Source organism: Lissotriton vulgaris, chromosome 3_1 (assembly GCF_964263255.1).
Source record: "Lissotriton vulgaris chromosome 3_1, aLisVul1.2, whole genome shotgun sequence".
Classification (NCBI taxonomy): domain Eukaryota; kingdom Metazoa; phylum Chordata; class Amphibia; order Caudata; family Salamandridae; genus Lissotriton; species Lissotriton vulgaris.
In genome coordinates, this window is record NC_141689.1 from 1,937,875,099 (window position 1) to 1,937,898,332 (window position 23,234).

Genomic DNA, 23,234 nt, shown 5'->3' on the forward strand with positions numbered 1-23,234 from the left:
CAGGGCTCTTTGAAAGAAGCCTTAAGGCGTTCTGGAAGCCGGCAGGATCGGGGGCAGGGTAGCGGGGCAGTAGTGGAGAGGTAAGAAGCACTCATGGCGACGGCCTCCTTTTATCTCCCATCCCTCTTTGTAAGAGTGTGACACATGTGAGAAGTGTGGCTCAGGGGTTAGAGGCGGCAGACCCGGAAGCTGAGATCGGCCCTGGACCAGGGTTCAATTCCCCGCCTCGGTGGGTCTTGGGCTCAAAAATTCCACGGACTCGATAATTCTCGCTCCGGTGCCTTCTCTACTCACGGGTTCACACTCTGCGACTCTGGGCAATAGCTTGCTTAATCTCCACAACGGCCCCTCGCGGCGGGATGCCTGGCTTTCACCTTGTGGATACCCTGCCGGGGTTATCTCACAGGGGAATACCAGGACGGGTTCCCTAAGCAAGCGCCGGGAAACCCTTTGTGGGTAGCTGTGCGCTATATAAGCTCAAATACATTTACATTTACATTTACATGAATGCGCAGCCTTTCTCCTTGATAATGAAAATAACAATAACAACTGCACTTGTTTTATATAGCACTTCTTGTGCCTTTTCTGCTTCTAAGTGCTGTGAATGATAGATATTACAATAGCGCAATTTATGGACTCCTAGACGGACTGTATGTGTCTGCATATTTGTTGTGCTGGCAATGATTTCTAATAATGAAAATAACAATAACAACTTCACTTGTTTTATATAGCACTTCTTGTGCCTCCTCTGCTTCTAAGTGCTGTGAATGATAAATATTACTATTGCGGAATTTATGGACTCCTAGGCGGACTGTATGTGTGCGTGTGTGCAAATATGAAAATATGCACACAATAGAACAGCAAGCACTTTTAATAATAAATGACATTTAGGTACGTGTACAATAAAAAACATAACTTTTATTTTGTTTGCGGCCTCTGTGTTTAGCTGTAGCACTCAATCAGCAAGAAAGGAAAGTTTATGAGAGAAAGGGTGCCTGGAAATGAGATTTCCGTTAGAGTGTGACACATGAATGCGCAGCCTCTCTCCTTGAGGCCACGTTTGTAAAACAGACGTGCGTGCGCGTGCAAGCTATGTGGTTTCACTTAACGCGCCCGTTCTGGGCATTATAATTGAAACCACGTGACGGCCTATTGGTGTCTATTACGCGCACCAAGCGCGTAATAGACACCAAAAGGCCATGGGCGAAGCAACGCGCACGCCTTTGGCCAATAGAGTGCAGTCTTTTATTGAAGCACAAGTTATTTACCATCGGTAACGATATATCTGTAAGAAACAGTAGTTAGCACTGTTCCCAAGAAGCCGCGCGCGCACAGAAGTCACCCTAAGCGCGCAGTGTTCTTTCATAAGCGCGCACTCCCGTGACACCGTTCGCGCCGCCGCTTTTAAAATGCGAGCGGCGCGAGATTCTTACAGTGCACAGCTGCGGGGCTGATTGTGGTCCTTTGAATTAGTATTCGCGTTAATTGCAGCGCACACGAGCGCTGCAATTAACGCGAATACTAATTCAATGGACCACAATCAGCCCCGCAGCTGTGCACTGTAAGAAAAGGAACGCATAGTGTTAAACACAGCGTGCGTTAAAGCACACGTCGTGTTTGAGCGTTTGTTTTTCCCTAATGTGCACAACTGCGGGCTACTTGTGATCCTTTGTGTCTCCTTCCTCCAGCTCTCTTGTAAGGGAGACACGAACGATCTTCGATAACAAACAGTAGCTGCAGAAATGCAACACTGTCAACTCACGCTCGGAATTGCTAATGAAGATCCGACACTTTAGAACACATTTCTTAGTTTAAAACTATAGAAACGATTCCTGATATTATAGTCGTACATGAACCACTGCAGCTCACACGGACAGAAAAACGTAAAAACACTTCTTACATACAGTAAGAAAAAGTTCGGCATCATCAACTCCAACAAAAGCATATGGCTGTATAACCCGACAAAATAACAATCTAAAGATGCACAGGCAGACGCATTCTTCGCAGTAAAGCATTCCCAGTAGATCCTGGGTGACTCACTGCTTTAAAAATCTGCATAATCGAAATAATAGAAATATATTGCTATCCCACTTTGCTGTGAGAATGCCATCAGCATTGACACACAACTCCCTTTACGAGAAAGGGTTAAAACAACTAACATTGCATCGGAAAGGGGGGGTTGTTCTTTGAATGTCTCAATTTCCTGCTGGTGTAATGATGCACAAACCTTGGACATCACATACAAGTATTCCTCAGTTGAGCACGAGTGGGCTTTTCAGTGCTGCACGTGTTGTTTGGCTGACCTTTGCTCAGTGACTGTAGTATGGGAAATACCCGTAAATTCTGAATAAACATTACGTAATTTAATAAAATCAGGTGAATGATAACATTTAAGAGAATGTATCTATTCATTCACATCGCATGGGCATAACTTCTCTTCCATAGGATTAAATTAGGTCTACCAAAGGCTCGAGCAGAGGCGCACTAAGAAAATCCTAACAGGAATGATTTTCAGATTTAAGGCACCGGTTTGACGAGTGGATAAACTGGCTTGTTATCTGTGCACATCTGGTTAGACTCGTGAATACAGTTTGAAGGACAAATTATCGTCAGGTTTTTGTGCATAGAAGTGTTCCATATATTGTCCTCGGTAAATGAGGGGTCCATTTCCCCGAATCATCTAATAAATAAGCTACTTTGTCATTTTCTCGCCTTTACATAGAATTTTTCAAAGTGAAAGTTTTTCTGCCGTACTTCTAAATACATTAGTGTATTTTTCCAAAGACAGCAGTATCTGGAATCTGACTTTACTTAACGTTCCTGCTGTCTCATATGAAAGCTAATGGGACAGATCAGGACAAGCTTTGCTGAATTCTATTTAGCCAGATATAGACTGCTGCTTTTCCATCCTAAGCAGCATCCAGGGTCTGCTTTACAGTATTGTAAACTATTCTAATCTACGTCAGCCCATTATTTAGTCACTTTAATGAAATCTATCAAGTTGAGCAGTTATGTTTGTATTAGTTGATTCAATGCCCATTAGATTCCCCATGTTAGATTGTAAATTGTAAAGCGCTCTGATATCCTTCGGGATCAAGTTCGCGCTATATAAAACTTTATAAATAAAAAAAAATAAAAAAATAAAAAATCACATTCAGCCAGCCTTTTCTTGACACACACTGCTCTCTGCTCCCGAAACAGAGAGGGTCCTACAGTGTGAAAGTAAGTTCACAGGTAAACAGAGCGTAGCCATAGTTTTGTTTCATGCTTTGGCTCCCAGCAACAAACACATTTTTACTTATTGAAAAATTAAGAGAACCAGTTGGTAAACTCACAGCAAAGACAATCTAGCGTTACTACCACAGTTTTCTGCACTGCACTAAATGAGCACTATTACCGTTTTAAGATGGCTATGCATAGTCAGACTGCGCGAAGAGTGTGTTTTACTACAGATCAGACTGACTCACCAGAGCACTTACTCTGTTGAAGCAAAGCCGCACCTGCACTCTGATTTCACATCATACTGTGCCAAAACTGTAGGAGGCCTAGGAACTATTCTTGTTCACTGCCTTGATTTTGATGCTCGAGCCAAAACAGGGATTTTTCTGGAAGTTTCATCCAAAAATATCTTTGCGAGATGTTCCAGTTCCTATCTGAAAGCCATTTACATGTTCAGAGGAAAAGTGCTATTTGCACTCATTTTCATTACTGCAGTGCTTTACACGAGGGAAAATTGGGAAAACTCTTCACAAAACTGCAGGTTCCACAAGACTGGGCAGGAAGACCGTTTTCAATCAGAATATTTCGTCCAGATTATGAACTGTCAATCTGCCGAAAGAGTCACATTGATTGCTAGTGCATGAGAAGCGACCAGGCACGGTTGCAAGCGTGGAAACAAAAGGAGTAGCAACCAGCTACCTTTACATTTTAAAATGTTGGACCACAGACCATATGTATGGCAATGTCTTTAGTCTCCCTGAACAAAGGAACTCTTCCCCAGTTCACATCTACAAGCCTAACAAGGCGATGGCATTCGACTAGGGGTCACGCGTCGTGAAAGACCTCCCACAAAAACTATCAATGTGGAAATGCACCATCTTTTCAGATTTCTATTAAGTAAAAGTTTGGAGTGATATTTGGTGCTGCACACATTCACGGTCTGGGTGCTAGCGCACATAGCCATGGCTGCATCGCACAGAGACCCTACACTGCCGCACACAGAGGAAAAGAATTAGAGGGAACATTGGTAGTTAGTATTAGATTCCTTACCTTAGAATATTCCCAGGCGTCAGTCTGGATCCGGAAAATTTTGCGTGGCTAGGCGTCGTCTGCGGCTTCGCGTCTGTAGTCGGCGTCATTGGCGCCGGGATGACGTTGCGAAGGTACTTAGACGCCGCCCTCGCGTGCAGATGTCAGTTCTTATTCACAGCTATTCCGCGCCAGAAACGCAGAACCATGCTAAAAACCAACACTGGTGCCATGAAACTAGGGCCCTGAAAAGGGATCACCTTAACCCTAGATATCAGTTCGCAGAACGGGGGGATGGGTGGGGCGTTAAGGAATCTAATACTAACTACTGTTTCTTACAGATATATTGTTACCGAAGGTAAGTAACTTGTACATCTGAAAGAAACAGGTTAGTATTAGATTCCTTACCTTAGAATAGATACCCCAGCAATACCAACCCAACCCAACCCAACCCAACCCAACCCCGTTGGTGGGTCTGCGAACTAATAATCGCCGGACTTGGCTGTCCAGGCAGTAGTGTCTTGCGAACGTATGCAGCGAGGCCCACGTAGCTGCCTGACAGATGTCCTGCAAGGGGACTCCCCGACCCTGGGCAGTAGTATCCGCCGTGGCCCGAGTGGAATGGGCACGCAGCCCCACAGGAGGCTCCTTTTTAGCCAGTGAATAACAAGCCTTGATGCCCAAACGACCCATCGAGAAATGGTCCGTTTGAGCACCGCCCGTCCCTTCTTAGCGCCCACGTAACCAACAAAGACTTGGTCATCCACCCGGACTGGCGTGTGCGATCCAGGTAGTATGAGAGCGCACGATTTGGGCCCAGACGGTGGAGCCTCTCTTCCTCTTTCGAGGGATGCGGAGGTGAAAAGAAGGTGGGCAAGGTGATGGACTGCCCGATGTGGAAGGCTGTTACTACCTTGGGCAGGAAAGAGGGTCGCGTCCGCAACACAACTTTGTACGGATGGACAGAAAGGAAAGGAGGTTGTGAAGAAAGAGACTGGAGCTCACTCACTCTCCTGGCAGAGGTGATGGCTACCAGGAATGCAGTCTTAAGAGTGAGGAGACGAAGAGGACAGTTATGAACTGGCTCGAAGGGAGCGCACATCAGATAAGTCAGAACAAGATTCAAGTCCCACTGAGGCATCACGCAAGGTACAGGGGGAAACATATGAGTGATGCCCTTCAAGAGCCTATTTAACACTGGGTTGATCAGGGAGCCTTAAGAAGGCGAAAACGGCAGAGAGGTAGCCCTTAAGAGTGCCCAGAGCAGAGCCCTGCTAGGCAAGAGAAAGAAGAAAGAGGAGAACCTCAGAAAGGGGGGCAGAGAGTGGGTCCACGGCCTTTGCTGTGCACCATGCCACAAATTTGTTCCACCTGCAGGCGCATACCGATTTTGTGGAGGGACGCCTGGCTGCCAGAATCACATCGCAGACTTCAGGAGGCAAGTCAAATGGCCTCAACTGTCGCCGCCCAATCTCCATGCATGGAGGTGGAGGCTGGACAGGTTCGGGTGGAGGACTGTCCCCTGCTGCTGCGACAGAAGGTCCTCCTGAAGAGGCAGACGAATCGGGGGATCGACTGACATGCTAAGTAGCTCGGGATACCAGTATCTTCGTGCCTAGTCAGGAGCCACAAGGATGACTTGGGCCCGGTTGCGCCTGATCTTCTTCAGCACTCTGGGCAGAAGTGGTATAGGCAGCAAGGCGTAAACAGACCGCAGCTCCACTCGCGACAAAAACCGTCTCCGAGCGAGTGCCGCCTTGGAAATTCCAATGTGCTGAATTGAGGACATTGCGCGTTCTCTTCTGTGGCGAATAGATCTAACCAAGGCTCTCCCCACTGCTGAAAGAGACATTGCGCCACGTCAGAGTTTGTGATCCATCATGCACCGACGGCTGAGTTCGTCTGCCCTGGTGTTCAAGGAACCTGCCAGGTATTGAACCACCAGGGTCACGCCCTGATGTTCCAGCCATTGCCAGAGGCGCAGAGCCTCCTGGCACAGGGTCCACGACCCCACCCCGCCCTGTTTGTTGGGAGTACTACATGGCGGTGGTGTTGTCCGTGAACACCTGCACTACACTCCCCCCGGACAGAGGGGAGGAATGCTTTCAGTGCAAGCTGGATCGCCCGCAGCTCCAGACGGTTGATGTGGAGCTGGGACTCCGCCAGAGACCAGAAGCCTCTGATCTCCGCCTCTCCCATGTGGCCCCCCAGCCCAGGAGGGACGCGTCCGTCACAACTACGTGCTCCGGTTGGGGTAGGGAGCCGGATCTGCTGCTGACCCAATCGCGGTCCATGAGCCACCACTGCAACTGTCTTGCAGTGCCCTCCGAGATCAAGACATGGTCGGACAAGTTGCCCTGATGCTGGGCCCACTGAAACTTCAGATCTCACTGAGGAGCCCGCATCCGCCACCTGGCATGATGCACCAGAAGGATGCAGGAGGCCATCAGCCCCAGAGACGCGGGATAAAGGCTGAAAGATCAGAATCAGAGCCTGAATATCCTGAACCCACTGTTCGGGAAAATAAACCCGAAACTGCTCTGAGTCTAGAACCGCTCCGATGAAGAGGAGCCTCTGAGAGGGGTACAGGTGTGACTTCGGGACATTGATGGAGATCCCCAGCAGGTGCAGGAGGTCGGCCGTAGTCTGGAGGTGGCTGACGACTGTCTGGGGCGAGCCCGCCTTCAACAACCAGTCGTCGAGATAGGGGAAGAATGACACCCCTAATCTGTGCTGAAGAGCTGCGACCACCGCCATCACTTTCGTGAACACCCGAGGGGCGCTGGTAAGGCCGAAGGGGAGCACAGTAAACTGAAAGTGCTCATGGCCTACTGTGAACTGCAGGTAGCGCTGGTGGGCTGGCAGGACGGGGATGTGAAAATAAGCGACCTGCAAGTCCAATGCTACCATCCAGTCTCCCATATCTAGGGCAGCTAAGACCGGACGTAAAAGGATTGAGAGAGACCACTTAACACACCAGGGGAATAGGGTACTTTTCAACAGTGAAATCAAGCAATTTCCCTTGGTAGAGTTACTGAGAAAATACGCCCAAATACTGGTATTGGACACAGCTTAATTAAGCATAAACATGAACGAAAACATTTTTATATATAAAATATATGAAATTTATTAAAACAAAGCCTTTTTAAGACATATAAAAATACATTGTCATTTCATAAAAAAAAATTCAAACAGGAAAAACACAGTCACAGTTCATATAAACGTTAACAAATTCTCATACTGTAATCACTAATCCAAATTAAAAAAATCACCTAAATTAAAACAGGTTATGCAATTTGAAGGGGGAAGAGACAAACATAGACATCAACAATTTGTCATAAAGATTTGCACATCAAAACCCTCATTTAGGCTCAATCCTAGACCTGCTACGTTTTGTTGTTCTTAGGGTGATCTAGACTGTTCGATTGTGCGATAATGGGCGTCAACGCATTTCGATGGACTCTTTCAGTAATGTGCCATCTTTATCAAGACTAGAAAATATGTCTCTCCTATTGTGTGGCACTGGATGGTTGCCTCATACAGGGAAATCCTTATTGCATTTCCATTTTATATAGCTTCGGGTTTATTTCTGTTTTTATGTAATTGCATCCTTGTTTTTAATTAGGTCTGGATGGTTGCCTCATACAGGGAAATCCTTATTGCATTTCCATTTTATATAGCTTCGGGTTTATTTCTGTTTTTATGTAGCTGCATCCTTGTTTTTAATTAGGTCTGATAGTCTTTTTAAATCTCGCTCTTTGGTGGCCTTATTCAGATTTTTTCAGATTGGCATTAAAAAGATGTTTGTCTCGTTGTTATAAAGGGCGATTGCTCCGTGGTTGTTAGTCTTCTACACGGCACTAGGGCATGAGATCCTCCATCTCGTTGTTCACCTTTATTCGATAGTCTAGTAACAGAGTACGTTGATTCTTGAGTCGGGTGGATTAGGGAGACGCCAGACGAACGCTGGCGTGCGGAACCCGGTTGTGGAACAGAGATTGAAACACCTTACGAAAGCGAAAGAATAATTAAGCGTAAGATCAACCAGGCGTCTCCCTAATCCACCCGACCCAAGGATCAACGTACTCCGTTACTCTTCAAGAACTTTCTTCATAGCGTGTGCAGCAGATTAGCAAATAGTTGCATGAACATTAAAATAAACTAAAGCGGAAACAGTGGCCCATTAAGAGAGACAGCATTTCTGTCTGCTTCATCACAAGTGAACTGTGATAATGCAACTTGTTCATATCTACTAGGCAGAAAGGAAAGAAGCCAATCTAGTACTTTAACTGGGTAACAAATATGTTATGAGGTACACGGTCTGTAACTCTTTAAAAGCTAGTTGCAGGCCAGGGAGTCCAACGGGAGCCTGTTGCTTACCTCGTAACCACAGCCAAATGACGAGTTGAAGACAGGTGTGCATGGTTTCCTGCTGTGTGTGAGCACCATGTCGACACTGAGCTCGCACATCTGCATTTCTTGGCAGGTCCGCTCTGGGACTTAGGCAGGGACTTGGCATTTTTTGTAAAGGCCCTTTTTATCCATCATGCAGATTTCTCCACCTAGGTCAAAATGTAATTCCTTGTTCCTGTACCTATACATGTTCACTCTCTGTTTTGCCAGTTTTTGCACTGTAAACGCAAATGAAGGGTCTGCTAGTGGGTTCTTCACACTCCTGGATTTCTTTGTGTCTGTTCTTGCTAGACCTACTTGGAGTGTTATTAAGTTCTATACCTGTCATTTCTCTTTTTATTTCTTCTGGTCTGTTGGCTCTCTACTACCAGCCGTTTAAATATCTAAATTTAAGGTTTTTTGTGTGAAGTGCTTTCTCCTCTCAAGATCTGCGGTTTCTTTTTGGAGCCATGCTTCAGACAATGTGGACTAAATTATCTGTCTGAAGTCATCGCTGCTGGAAGGGATTGTCTTTACCATAGGGTCAAGAACTCCCTGTACAGAATGTGAGTGTCAAGTCCAGTATCTGACAATGAAATGCTGTTGTTGAATGAGGAGATGATGGGTAATGGAGTCAAAGGCAGCCAAAAGACTGAGGAAGATCAACACACCCACCACCATCAACCCCCATTTGCACATCATTAAGGGTCAAGGGCACAGTCCATTTGAAGTAGCTGGCCAACAGGGTGCCAGAGCAAAGTCGATCATAATGCATATTTTAACAAGGTACCAGGGCTTAGAAGTCAGATTATTTTCTTAATTTTCTCTATCTGAGGAATAAAGGAAATATGTCTAAAAATTGCTGAAGTCCAAGGATGTAGGTGTTTTTCCCCAGTAAATATATGGTGATAGGTGTGTCTTATTACTGGGACAAAATAATAGAGCATAGAGCTATTTAACAATGTACAAAGAAGGTTAAGCAATAGCAGCTCCCACATCCTGGACTAGATTAGCAGGGGAGGGGTCAGCTGAAGAGCGTGATGTAAGTGATGAAGCCAGAATCGTGGCGACTTCCTGCGTGCCAAGGGAACAAAGGATGTTAACATGGGGATGGTTCCAGACGTTAGAGAAGGGGGTAAATCGGTTATGTGGGCTATCATTTATGTGGTCGCCGGTTAAATCATCAGGTTAGATTAATGAGGAAGCTGAGCCGGATCTGGTCTAGACTTTCTCTAGATGACTGGGTAGCTAACCTGACTAAATCCCCGCCCCCCTTCTGTGACAAACCTGTAACGGCCAACTCATCTTTTAATAGTTGGTTAGAGGCCTCTCTTGAGCTTACTCTTCCCAAAACAGAGGTTTGCCATCGCATTGGATCCAATAAAAAACCCTGGTACTCACGCAAATTAAAACGGCTTAAGAAGAGTTGCAAGCAATCTGAAAGAAGTTGGAGAAAAGATTTTTCCGATGATAGTAAAGCTAAATACAGACTGGCAGTACGGACATATAAAAACCAAATAAAAACTGCACAATCCTCTTATTACCAAGGTAAGATTGATGCTGCCGCCAACTCCCCTAGGGAAAATTTTAAATCTTTGGTCACTCCCCCCAGCCCTCATAACAAATCGTTGGACCCCCAGAAACGCTGCGATGAGCTTGCTAATTTCTTTGCCTCTAAGGTGGCAACTATCTATTCATTTTTCCACATTATAGAAATCAATTATCCATCCGCAACCCCTGCATTGCCTGCTATGTTGGAGTCCTCTCCCTTGCTTGATTTAGCTACAGTAGAAAGACTTCTTGGGAATCTTAAATCTGGTTGCCCCTCAGATGTTGCGCCCCCATCTGTTCTTAAGTTGGCCTCTGCGACTGTTTCCCCAGTCATTAGTGATGTTATCAACTCTTCACTGGCAGCAGGTTTGGTTCCTCCACTGTGGAAGCAGGCTAGAGTCAAAGCACTTTTAAAAAAAAGTCAGTCTAGACCCCGAAGACTGGTTAAAATTATCGCCCTATATCCTTGCTGCCGGGGCTGGGTAAAATCGCGGAGAAATATGTAAATTCTGTATTATCATCGTTCATTGAGACCAACGAAGCCTTGCATCCCACCCAGTCGGGTTTTAGAAGTAGGCAGGGCACAGGGACTGCCATGTCTGAACTGGGGTGGCAGAGTGGGCTAAAGAACGGTGATGGATTAAACACAGATCTTTTGACTGGGTCTGAGTGTTTGATTGGTTCAGATGCTCCGTCCATTACCACCCTCTTTTGTACCGGGTTTTAGAAGTAGGCAGGGCACAGGGACTGCCTTGGTTGCAGTGGTCGAGGAAGCTAGAAAAATTGTCGATGCAGGAGGCTGCGCCGCAGTGGTCCAGTTGGACCTCAGCGCAGCCTTCGACACGGTCAATCACCTGCTCATGATCCAGCGCTTGAGGGAGGTAGGAGTCACAGGGACTGCCCTTAAATGGCTCCATTCCTTTCTTGCTGACAGAACCTTCGCCGTGTTTGAGATGAAGCAAACTCTAAACAGATTCCCCTGCAATATGGCATTCCCCAGGGATCTTCATTGAGCCCCACTATGTTTCACATCTACATGAGGCCTCTGGTTGACGTGGTTCTCCCCTGGGGAGTTCAGTTGGTCACCTATGCCAATGATACGCAGTTGGTTGTTTCCCTCTCACACGCCGATGTAGCTGAGACAGGGATAAATAATCTATCCCCCTGTCTTACTAAGGTTCTTGCATGGATGGACTCCTCCTTCCTAAAGCTCAATGGGTCAAAGACCGAAATCATGTTGTTAGGGTACAAGGCCCCCATTAAGCTAGACCCTTGGTGGCCGGAGTGCCTGGGCCCCTCTCCCTCCCCGAAAAACCAAAATAAGAGCCTGGGTGTATGGTTGGACCCTAGTCTGGGTTTTCAAGTACAGGCACGCAAGGTTGCAGCTACATGTTATGGTCTGCTTAGAAGTAAGGACCTGGTACTACTTCCCCCCGTGGCTAGACGCATCCTTGTCCAGACACTCATTTTATCCCGTTTGGACTATGCGATCGCGGTCTATCTGGGTGCACAGCTAGGTACCATCAAAATCTTACTGTCTGTTCAGAACTGTGCGGCCCGACTACTTATGAATGTTCCTAAACGTAGTTCTGCTAAGGCGGCACTGCAAGCTCTACACTGGCTGCCGGTGCAGGAAAGGGTCTGGTTCAAGGCCATGTGTATGGTCCATAAGTCAACCATTGACAATGGCCCGGCCCTTCTACGCCCCATGTTTCTTCACCATCAGATCCCTCGATCTCTCAGATCTAACCACAAAAATCTGCTGATAGTCCCCAGGGTCAAACGGACACGTATGGGTGGCCGACGTTTTTTTATTTCATGCAGCCAAATTTTGGAACCAGCTCCCAGACTGTATCGGGCTGGAATCTAACCATCTTGCCTTCAGGAAACGGTTGAAGACCTTTCTATTTGAGTGATCGGTGATTACGTGTTTTGGTCTAAAGCGATGGGATGCCTTCGGGTAGCCATGCGCTATACAAGCATGTACTCATTCATTCATTCAAAAAGTCCTATCAGACAAGGACAATTTTCAGATGTATTGGGCAATCAATGTAACTTTTTCCAAAACAAGAATATTAAAAAAAAGATTGTTTAGTTTTTGTGAGGGGGTCGAGAGGTAGTCAGTGGATCCTGAAGGCTTTGTAGATTAATGAAATCAGACATTTTTTTAAAGTGTTCTTTAACCATATTCAAGGTCAGAGCAATGCATTATATTATATGTTTTAGCTGCTTTTAAGACCAGGGTGGACTTTTGTTGTTTCATTTGCTACATAATGTGCATAATTTTTCTCAGTTTTCTTTCCGCACTATGGGTTTCCAATTTTAGATTGTGTCGTTCTTAAGAAAACTAGAAAAAATTAACATAAGCAACAGGTGAGCTTGAAGGTCTAATTATAAAGGCACCACCCAACTTAATCCTGTTGTGAGGACAAAATTGAAAACAAAGAAGTTAGTTTCTTGGTCAGCAGAAGAAAATTAAGTTAGACAATTCTGTAACTCCATATTTACGTTGTCCTGAAAAACAGTTACCATCAGTTGTTTCCACTTTGCAGTATGGAATAGAAACTTTGTATCACTTGTAGGGAGGCTACAGCTCATCCCTTATATGTAATGGCTCAGTGGTCAGATTAGGTAACTAGAACAAATGTTGAATAATACAATTGCTGGTGGCAAAATAGAATTGAGTAAATGACGTTCCGGATGGGTAGATACAGAATTCTGAAGTTGTAAACCTAGCATAGAGAGATTGATTAAGAAAGATCCAGCATTAAACCAAAGATTACACTTCCACAAAAACAGAACAGGTCATGGATTAACATATCACAAAGAAAATACAAATCATTCAGTTTGTCAACCGGTTTGTAATAATCAAACATAGTAGTGGGAAACACTTTATTCAGCACATTCTTAGGTAAAGTGTTAAGATTACTACAAGCCTGGAAATTTGAAACAGACTCTTTCAATATACTGCCTGATAGCCAAACTTTAAACCGGTTATTAGCATGAGAAGACTGCACCGATTAACAAGTTACTTACCATTGGTACCTCTCTATTTGGTGGCTACTGTACCACAGATTACTCACGTTGTGAATACCCAGAGGTGCCAGAGTGAATCCAGATGTTTTCACAGCTGTGTTCCAGTGTGCCAGCAGATGGTGTAGACCCACACCAGAAGTGATATCAGAGCTACAAAAGCCTCACCCTGTGCAGGTGGCAGTTTCTTTCTTTACTATGTCCGTGCCCTTGGACACGGAGCTCAATAACTGATCAGATGTGACAGTGTGCAGATCTCTAGATTGTGCACTCCACCAGAACATGGTCTAGAAACATTTATAGGTATGGAAAAAGAGACCATTTCATAGAAAAGGGAGGTGGCAGGTTGGTGAGAAATCTGCGGTTAGAGTATCCACCACAAGGAGCGATACCGAAGGTTAGTAACTTGTTCTTCTGATGGATACTTCTAATTGCAGAGTCCTCACCTTGTGAATAGATACTAAAGCATTAACTCAGCATGATCGCTATGAAGAATGTAGTTTTCAGTTGCAGCAGACATAACCCATGTGCATTGGTTTAAAGGGGGCACATGTGAGGAAAGTGAGAACCACATTTAAGTTTCACTGCAGCATCTCAAATGGTGTTGGTAGGAACCTATGAATCAGCCCTTTCAAAATACACATCACAGCAGGTGATCGAAAGAGAAGTGGCTAATCAGGTCGTCGCAAGAAGGCCAAAAGGGCTGATAAGTAATCTTTACCTGTTGCAACAGCAACACCCTGCTGCGCTAAAGAAATACCGAATAACAGTATGGCAGCTAACTATGCCTGTAGAGGTTGTTTGTTGAGGGAAGAACACCAAGCAGCAAACTTCTTCAAGAGACCTGCATAAACGGTCATGGTAGAGGAACGTCTGGCTGACAAGTTGACCCGAACTATTTCGGGAGGAAGATCCAAAGACACCAACTGTCGCTGTTCACTCTCCATGCATTGAAGAGCATTGAGGAGGAAGTTTTGTAGGCTCAGATGCAGGTCCCTGCCCTGCTGCTGCGACAGGAGATTCTCCGAAAGAGGCAACTGATTGGAGGACAATGTTCATGGCCAGAAGTTCCGGGTACCACACTCTCCTTGCCCAATCCGGAGCCACCAGGAGGACTCGGGCCCAGTTGTTTCTGACTTTCTTCATAAGGTTCTTCAGAACCATGAGCAGGAGAAGCAGAAAGGCATACAGAAGTCCAGAGCTCCAAATCAAGTGAAAGGTGCCTCTGAGGAAGAACTGCATTGGAAACTCTAGTGTCCCAATGCTTAGACTGCACGTTCTCTATGGTGGCAAAAAGATTAAGCCAGAGATCTCACCATTGCTGGAAAATGTCCCTTGCCACCCCTGAGTGCAGCAGCCATTTGTGATCTAGTAGATAAAGACAGATGAGTTTGACCACCCGGGTGGATAAAGATCCTGTAAAGTGTTACGCGACAAGAGATTCCCTGGTGATTCAACCACTTCAGGAAGCCTCTTGGGCAAAGGCTGAACAACCTTACTCCACCCTGTTTGTAGTAGTACCACATGGTGAAGGTGTTGTCCATGAGAACCGGCACCTGTCCCCCTTGGTGGAGGAATACTTTTAGTGCCAAGTAAATTGCCCGCAACAACAAAACGTTGATGTGGAGATGAGCTTCCGTAGGAGACGTGAGTCTTCTGATCTCAACCTCTCCCAGATGACCGCCCTAAACCAGTAAGAACGCATCTGCAACAATTGTTAACTGTGGATGGGGGAGTTAGAGCGGTCTGACACCAATCCAACTGGGGTCCAGCAGCCACCACTGGAAATCTTTTCCAGTCTCCTCTGACACCTGGATTGGAATCTAACGCCTGGTGTGGTCCACAAGCAGGATGCAAGAGGCCAAGAAGCCTCAGAGCCACTCTCACTTAGATTTCAGGTAAAAGACTGAAACATCAGGCATAGTCCAAAGGTCCTGGACTCATTGAGGTGGAGCAAAGCCCAGAAAGAGCACTGTGACGAGGATGGGGCCAATCAACAGAAGCCGTTGTGAAGAAATCGAGTGTAACAGTGGCACGTTGATGGCACAACTAAACAATGTCAATAGGTTGGCATTTGCCTGAAGGTGGTTTATGACTGTTAGAGGCAAGCCCATCTTCAGCAGCCAGTTGTCAAGGTATAGGAAGATTTGTGATCCCAACATCCGCAGGTGGGCAGCGACTACAGTTATCACTTTTGTGAACACCCTAGGTGCACTGGTATGGCCAACTGGGAGCACTAAGAACTGAACGAGATGGTGGCCTACCAGAGAGCACAGGAAGCATCTGCGGCTCTGCAGGAAATGAGTGTGGAAATTGGAGCCCTGCAGATCCAACACCACCATCCAGTTTCCTGGATACTGGGCAAGGGTGAGCATTCTGAATTTGTCCTCCTGGACGAAAAAGTTAAGATAGAATATATGGTGGAGGCCCCTACCACCTCTTGCACCAAAAAAGGAAGTTCAGTGGTAACCAGAATAGATGACTGATGCAGGCGCCCTGTCTATTACTCCCTTGGACCAGAGATCCTGAACTTCTTCTCGAAGTATGAACAAGTGGCCTGCCAGGAGGTAATATGGTATAGGATGCATGTTGGGAGGGTTGGACTGAAAAAGAAGGTAGAAATCATTCTGAATAATTTGAAGCCTACATTGGTCCGGTGTGATGCCACTCCTTCTGGGGAGGTAAAAAGGGACACGACCTCCCATCGGGTGCAATTTAAATCAGTTGTATGGCAGCTGTTGAAGGGTGGTGGGGTTTACGTAGTTCATTGCACCAGGGGGCTTGGACGATGAAGGCCATACCTCTAACTTGAAAGTTTTGGGAGGCCTGCTGCTGTGGAGGTAAGATTGGACACTGTTGTTGCTGGAATCTCCCTCAAAAGCCTTGAAACTGGCACAATTATTAAGGAAACTGCAGAAGAGGCCATGCTAATCCAAAGAGGGCGCTGTTGCCTTGCTGTCCTTAAAGTGGTCCAAGGCTGAGTCCGCCTTGACTCAAAAGAGACTTGCGCCATTAAATGGCATGTCCATAAGGACTGTTGGACGTTGCTGGAGAATTCTGTTGAGCAGATGCAAGATTAACACTAAAGCACCATGCTGGTCCGGACTGCCCGACCCAGACAGACTGTAGTTTCCAGACTCAGACGGATGAAGTACATCACTGTGTTCTGGCCATCCTGGAAGTGACGTGTGAGAGTCACCCAGTGTCTCTGGGATAGTTCGCAAGATGTCCACCACCTGGTCCCATAGAGCATGCAATTATCTCCCCTAAGGTAGCTCATGTTCGCTGATCTGTGGGCAAGGTTGGCTGAGGAGAACATATGTTTTTCAAAAGCCCCCATGCGTTTCAACTCTGTCTGGTTGGGTGGTAAGAAATGCATTTCGATTGAGCCTGCTCATGCAAATCTACACTACCTGGCTCTCTGGTGTCAGATGTTGAAGAAGGAAGACAGGATCCCCAAGCGCAGGCCTGTTCTGTTGTGCAATCTGCATATTAATTGGGGGGGGGGGGGGGGGGGGACAAGATCCTGGAATGGACCAGGTGTCCAGCAGTGTGTCAGTGAGGGCCTCTCTGAACAGAAGGGTGAAGTGCATGTGATGTCAATAGGAGTTGCAGAGAATTTAGGACAACTGGCTCCTCTTACAACATTGGTGGCGTAGATGTTGATACTAAGGGGTTGCGACATCAGTTGTGGCTATAAAGGGCATCAAGTAGAAAATTCTTGCAAAGGGTTTTTAGTTGGGGAGAGAAGGGGCGCACTGCTAAAAGTAGGCGCAATTGTATCTAAAATTTCAGGGTAGGAATGTGGTGCATTAAGGGTGAGGGGATAAGCCCTATAACCCCCCAATAGTGTGTCAGCAAAGGCCAACACACAGGAAAATCACAACAGATTACCCTTGCACACAACAATTAAGTGTAGAAAACTAAGTCAAAGTAGACAATAGTACATTTTGAAACAAAGCCTATAGATAAACAAAATATTCGTCGAATAGGTCGTGAGAAGTATAGTGTTTTAATGTTCTTAACCGCATGCGCGCTAGCGGTTTTCCCGCTGAGCTTCGGCGATTTCGAAAATCCCGCGTTACGTGACAAGGTCAACTCGTCACACGCACAGCGCAGGTAACGCCCATGACGAGTTGACCTTGTCACACGCATCGAAGGGGTTAAGAGCGATCCAGCCGACACGTGTTTCGTCGCATATGGGAATGTCTTCCCGCAACTCCTCAGGGCTGGGAAAGATACAAGGGAAAATAAAGGAATGCATGACAATATACAAGCAAAAGCTTTTTTAACTATTACATGTCTTCTCAAATGACCCGGAGCCCAAAGAAAACCACATAACGTTTGTGAAAACGTGAAATATGGGGAAAATACCGTGTGGCGGTGGTGTGTAAAGGAATGTGTTTTGTCAAGGATGGCAGAAAGGGTTGAGTGGCGTGAATAGTAGTTCATCTGGTTTGGACGCTGGATTAGATGGCGGCGTAGTCTCCTACAAATGTATAGGTTTTAACCGGACGTTTCTAGAGACCGTGAATGGTTGAGGGAGAGCTCAGCCCCATTCAGCATTATGCAGCTGTCTGCTGAATTCTGCTTTCTATTTATAACGCAATGCCCTAATGGGAATCTGAGTTTGGGTCAGCAATACTTTGGCAATCCATCTAACAAGGTGCCATCTATTGCCCATGGCATGGAGAGACTGCAGCACTTCATGCGCCGTTTGTGGCAGTCTTTACACTGTTTGAAACCTATCTGTTTTAGAGGGGACATGTCCCTTGCACACGAGAAAACATTTTGAGAGAACTTTTGGTCAGGCTCCAACAGAATCAAGAGAGTGAGGGAGTGAGCTCCGGATCTGCGTCAGGAGGCATGGAAAGAAAGGAACTGATATCAGTGTGTGAAGGTGATGGCTATATATGGGCCTTGACTTCAGACCAGAGGCAAGATGTACATGATGGAGCCGACATGTAAATGCACAAAGCAACCGACTGAAGTACGAGGGAATTTGCTAAAAAAACAATTCTGGACTGGAATCGGGGGGCTTTCACAAGGAAATTTGTTTTCATCTCTATAGTAGGAGGAAACAGAGAGGACCTCAACGCCAGAGTGGAATACAGTGCTTGGGTTGTCACAGGCCTGGTAGCAGGACCCACAGTAGCAGATGCATGGGAGCAGACCCACTGGTAGAAGTGTGACTGGAGACCCATGTGGCTCAGTGGAGCCTAAAGGTGCACCAGAGCATGCTTGAATCGCACCAACGACCTGCTGCTTGGCTGGCCTCTTCGAGTGTTGCAATTGGCTGAGGGGTCAATGACAGCCTGGTAAATGATGAGAATGCCAGAACCAGTTACAGAAATGGATCAGATTCAGAGGACATTAGTAGTGCAATCTTTATCTTGGTGCTCCTGTACCTTCTTGCTAGAATTCAAGTGGCATTGATTGGGTTGAGACAACTTTGTTTGCATGAGTTTATGTTTAGGATTTGGGTTGGACTTACCAGAAAACTTAGACCGGGAAGTGGACTTTTTATGGGAGCAACCTTATGGGTGGGTCCGCGATCGGGTAAGTGACTTGGAGTGGAAAAGGGACCTGTGCAGAACAGAGTATTTCCTCCTCATCCCAAATCATCTATGGATGCATAAGGGCACTCTTGTCACACAATTTGGGAGTCGTCATTGAGGCCCAAGCACCAAAGGCATACCTGAGGCGTGTTTGTGACCAACATTTGTTTTCTGGGGTCATAATGGTGCCACATGGTGAACAGGCAGAGGAATTGCTGATGAATTCTCCAGATCCAGTCTGTACCCTGGGCATATTCTAAAGAGGAGGAATTTGCAGTTAGATGTGTTGACCAAAACCATAAAATGTTGTATCCAGTAAGGACTTTTCACTCTTTGGTGTGCTCTTGACAATGCAGATTCTCTAAATGTTAAGCAGCGAAGATGCAAGGTTTGCCTTGCCTCAATCTGCTCAAGGCTTCACCTTAGTAACTGTGAAGAAATATTTGCCTGTGTCCTTCACTTTTGAGTATCTTTCACACTAACAATCTTTTTGTTAAAGTCACTATTGGCAGCCAGGTTTCTAAAAGATCTAGTTCATAAATTGTCTTCAACAATGTTTGCTATGCCTGAATGGGATATTAAGCCAGCACTAACTTCTTGTTGACATCTTCTTTTGAGCATATGCCCAGAGTTACTCTTTGCAATTGCTGCTATATAAGCACAAAGAGTTTGAGTGCTACTAAACTTGTCAGTCAAGTATCCCGATATGTATTTTTTTTACCAGACCAGTTGCTGTCAGAACATGTGCCTCTTACCCAAAGAGAGATCATTCTACAGTCTTTCGAAGGCTAAGGCAACCTAAGAATGTGTCTCTGCTGTATCCCTCAAAGATAGAGGCACATAACATAGTCTATTCCCAAAGAGAGTACATAGGGTAAGATGTACAAAAGTGTTTAGCTGTCGCAAATGGAAATTTGGGCTATTTGAAACAGACAAAAAAGGGTTGTAGCATGTACACACTCTATTTTGCTTGTCGGTAACCTATTTATAATAGGGTTTGCGTGTCACTATTAGGAAGTGGCGTGCCAAGGGCGTCCCTTCTTAATAGCGAGTCGCAGGGGATGTCCAATTGTTTTGCGACCACAAATGCGGTCACAAAACAATTGCAGTTACTACCAATTTAAAACTGGTGTTAAGCCAGACGCAAACGGGAATGGGTCCCCAGGGGACCCCTCCCCCTTTGTGTTGTCAGCAAAAATATTTTTTAAGAGCAGCAGTGGTCCCACAGACCATTGCCTGCCCTTAAAAAATGAAAAGAAAACTTTTCATTTTTTTTATTTTAAATGCATCCAGTTTTCCTTTGAGGAAAATAGCCTGAATTTGAAAAAAAAACGTTGCTTTATTTTAAAAGCAAACACAGACAAGGTGGTCTGCTGTCCACAGCAGGCCACCTTCTTTGGACCCGGAATATTCCAAGAATTATAGACCTATCTCCTTGCTGCCTTTCCCAGCCAAAATTGTCGATCGTTTGGTCAGTTTAACCCTCTCCAAACATCTGGAACAGCATCACTTACTAGAGGACGATCAATTTGGTTTCCGGCCGGCTCATAGGACCGAAACAGCATTGGTCACCGCCGTGGACAAGCTTCAAAGGCGTGCTGACAGGGGACAGGCAGCGGTTCTGATTCTGCTACACATGTCTGCCGCCTTTGATACGGTTAACTATGAGATCTTGCTGGGCCGTTTAAGTGATGCTGGGGTGAGAGGTAGCGCTCTGATGTGGCTCCGGTCATTTTTGCAGGATAGACAGCAGGCAGTGTCCCTGCCCCCCTTTCTATCAGCGTTTTCTCCCGTTCCGCACGGGGTGCCACAGGGATCAGCAATTAGCTCTCTACTCTTCAACCTGTATTTAAGATCTATGATCTCGCTTATTAAAGCCTATAAAATCAAGATTATAAATTACGCCAACGATACGCAGATGATCCTCTCCTTTGAGGGAGAGGAATCGACACCGGTGGAGGTATTCCACAACTGTCTGCGGGATACGTCACGTTGGCTAAAGAACAATTCCCTTCAGTTCAGCACTGGGAAGACAGAGGTACTTTTTAGCGCTGGGAATAAGATCTCCCGTCCGTTTCCAGAGAAATTTTGGCCTCCTGAGACAGTGACTAAAGTGCGACCAGTGGAATCAGTCCGTAACCTAGGGGTTATGCTCGATCAGAAGCTCAGCATGGAGACTCATGTAAAAAAAAAACGACCGCCTGCTGCTTTGCTATTCTGCGGTCTTTGCGGAAGATCTTGCCAATACTGCCATTTCAGGCTCGCGCCCAAGTGGCAAGGTGTACGATCCTTAGTAGGTTGGATTATTGTAATGCCCTACTGCTGGAGTCCCCAAACTTCTTGCTGGATAGGCTCCAAAGAATGCAATCAGCGGCCGCTAGTTTGGTTCTGGGGCTTCCTAGGAGAGCACATGCGCCGGCAGCCCTGGCGAAACTGCATTGGCTCCCGTTGAGACAAAGGGTACAATTCAAGGCCCTTTGCCTTGTTTTTAAGGCCCTCCATGGAACAGGCCCTCTACCCCTGCAATCCGAATTCACGTGTACACCCCAACCAGGCTGCTTTGATCTTCAGCGGCTAGGCTGGTGAGAGTGCCTAGATTTAGGAAGAACAGATCAGGGGGTAGATCCTTTGAGGTGGCCGCGGCCAAGCTGTGGAACTTGCTCCCGTGCGAGATTAGGCATACTAGGGAGCTTCTTCTCTTCAGAAAAAAGGTTAAAACTTGGCTGTTCCTAAGTAAGTGCAATCTGTCCGTTCTGTCCTATCCCGCCTGACACTCGTCCGCCCTTTTGAGCCATCAGTGCCAGGATGCCTGCAAGGTGATAGTGCGCTTTATGAGATAAATAAATAAATAAATCCCTGTGATTGATGCCCATTCCCAATGGGTCGCAAATTATGACCTGCTTAGGAATATTGATGAGGCAGGTCACATGCGACCCCATTAGGAATGGCTAAATGTGTAAGAAATGTGTTGAGTCGAAAAAAATTGTAATTAGCGACCCACAAAACGGGATGGTCGTATATATGGCACTAAGTTACTACACTGAGGGCACAAAATATTTGCCAGTGGATAAGCAAGAATTGGTTGGATAAGGTGATGAGAAGAAGGGAGGTTCAACTGTCTAATATTTGCCACATGGTGAAATGGTTATCATACCACACTTTTACAAGTTAACATTGCTTGGACGTACATTCTAGAAGTGAGGATCGTTTAATTAGGGCAGCTCCAATAGATTTTATAATGTGAATGAGATTTCTACCTCAGAGCCCACTTCCTATTAAGAGTACTACCTGGGACTCAGTCAAAAAAGAATCTGTAGGAAGTTGCATCCATTAGAAGTAGGCCTGGGCAGAGTTTGCGGAGTTCCGCTAAGCGGAACTCCGAGAAGTGACCAAGAAACTCCACTGCGCTACATGGAGTTCCACAAGTGGTGGAGTGCTTTAGTTGAGCTGTTCATGCTGATTTTTAGCGTCGGGCGTTTGCCCTACCCTAGAAAATGAGCGCGAACTGCACCATGTGCAGCGCAAGAGGAGGCTGCTTCTTTCTGCTGCTCGAATAGATGTTCTACTAGAGCGGCAGCTTCCTCAACGCGAACGGAAAGTTTCTCAACGCGAGCGGTAGTGACCATCCACGACTGCCCACATTGAGGAATCTTGCTGGGACGTGGTTTAGCATTGGATTTTCCTCACCAACTTAACGCTGGCAAGTGCGAGCGAGGAAAGATTACACTCAGCGGAGTGTAGTTTGTCAGAACTCCCCATGGTCCGTGGGGCACGGTAAACTCCGCAAACTCAGCAGAGTTCACCGAACAGGCGTAATTAGAAGGATGAGTTACACTATTAACACTATTTCTAGTGGATGCTCTAACTTCCAGCAGATTGAGGTATGCAAATTGGTGTCTGTTTTTTTCACTTGTACGTTTTTATGCTCACCATTCCTCTATTCTCCTAGTCTGAGTAGCACATCCTAAGATTAGATTCTGATGCCAGGGAGCGTAGTGGAGCCTTTTATAAGTCTGTAGTTTCCTGTCCATCGGAGCTCTGGAGACACAGAAGAAGCCTCAGTGGCACATCTTGCAACAATAGATAGTCATTGCTGGTTTGAAAGTTTTTTGGATCTGTCATGGCCATTGGAAGGAGTAGGTAAAGATGAGTAAATTTCAAAATAACCTAGAACTATCCTACACATTTTTCTTATGTTTCCAGGACAGATTACAGTTTGGTCTCCTGGTCTAGAGAAGTTCTTCTTTTCAGAAGAATGCCTATATGTCACGATCACCACGATTTGCTCAGAGATCTAGATTTTTCTGTTTACTTTTTTTAATGATGATCTTGCTGAAAGTCTCATTCCCATGAATGGAGGAAGCAAGATGCCTCCTTACTGGGCAGGGCCTTGCAGTTCCTAGATGAAAACTTCTATTAGGTGCTTCTTTGGCCTAAAACAATACACAAAGT

At 45.9% G+C, this 23,234-nt stretch overlaps 1 protein-coding gene and 1 pseudogene across 1 annotated transcript in view; both read right to left on the reverse strand.

Moving 5' to 3' along the window:
- LOC147728645 (serine/threonine-protein kinase Nek1-like) overlaps nt 1–23,234 on the reverse strand; it is a 460,469-nt gene that overhangs the window by 234,640 nt on the left and 202,595 nt on the right. The window lies entirely within an intron of this gene.
- Nucleotides 1,675–1,848, reverse strand: LOC147728646 (small nucleolar RNA U3; annotated as a pseudogene).